Below are 1221 nucleotides of genomic sequence, written 5' to 3'. Positions count from 1 at the left end.
CGCCCGGCCAAATTTTTATTTTTTTGACACAGAGTCTCGCTCTGTCACCTAGGCTGGAGTGCAGCGGCACGATGTTGGCTCACTGTAACCTCCCCCTACCAGGTTCAAATGATTCTCCTGCCTCAGCCTCCTAAGTAGCTGGGACTACAAGCACATGCCACCACACCTGGCTAATTTTTGTATTTTTTAGTAGAGACGGACTCTCACCATGTTGGCCAGGCTGGTCTGGAACTCCTGACCTCAGGTGATCCACCCGCCTCAGCCTCCCAAAGTGCTAAGATTACAGGCGTGAGCCACCACGTCTGGGCCTCATCCCTGTTTCAGCTAGTCCTCAGTTAGGTCTAATGTCCAAGCCCCGCCTCCAGAGTCAAGTCCCCTCTCCTACCTTACTTCCAGGCCCCTGACAAAACAGCCACGCCATCCACCGCTGCCTGTGGGCTGTGTGTGTTCTTACCGTGGGCCACTGTTCTTCCCACACCGAGGAGTGGACGGCCAGGTGCGTGGCCTGAGGCTCTGGCCCGGAGATTTCTGTCCACAGTGTCTTTCAGGGCCACCTCTGAGTGGGCCCGTAATGTGGCAACCGTCCACCTTCAGTGGGCGCTCAGTACCGAGCCAACCCACTTGTGAACCAAGGGCGGCTCTGTTCTTCCTCCGTCTGCTGGTCACCAAGGTCCCCTCCCATGACCACAGGTGGGAACGGACAGAAGGTACTGGCGTGGCAGGGGAGGGTGGCGTCCCCCCTGCACTCGGGACTGCTTAGGCCTGTCCCATGGACCCTTCCACTCGGAGCCCTGTGGCTGGGCTGCCTGGCCTGTGACTTGTTGGATCTGACAGGGTCCAGCTCAGAAGGGAAGCTCTTTCCGCACGGTTGCTTCATGTCCCCTGGCCGGATGGTCCCCTGTTCCGTCTCTGCCAGGGCCAGATGGTTCCCTCCTGCAGGGGACATGGGGCAGGGGACACCAGGGCTTGCTCCAGAGTCCTGGGAGTCCATAGTGTGTTCCCCCGTCGGGCTGTCATGAATTCCACCCAGGTCTCTTCCCACCCCAGATACCCCTAGTGCCATGAGGGTCAGCAGGTGTGCCCAGCTAATTCCTGTGATTGTTTTTGTAGAGACGGGGTTTCGCCATGTTGGTCAGGCTGGTCTTGAGCTCCTGTGTTCCAGCGATCTGCCCGCCTTGGCCTCCCGAAGCACTGGGGTTACAGGTGTGAGCCACCGTGCCC

This window comes from Mandrillus leucophaeus, unplaced genomic scaffold (assembly GCF_000951045.1).
Source record: "Mandrillus leucophaeus isolate KB7577 unplaced genomic scaffold, Mleu.le_1.0 Scaffold180, whole genome shotgun sequence".
In the NCBI taxonomy this organism is placed as follows: Eukaryota; Metazoa; Chordata; class Mammalia; order Primates; family Cercopithecidae; genus Mandrillus; species Mandrillus leucophaeus.
The sequence above is the reverse complement of the archived record's forward strand: the minus strand, read 5'-3'. Positions refer to the sequence as shown.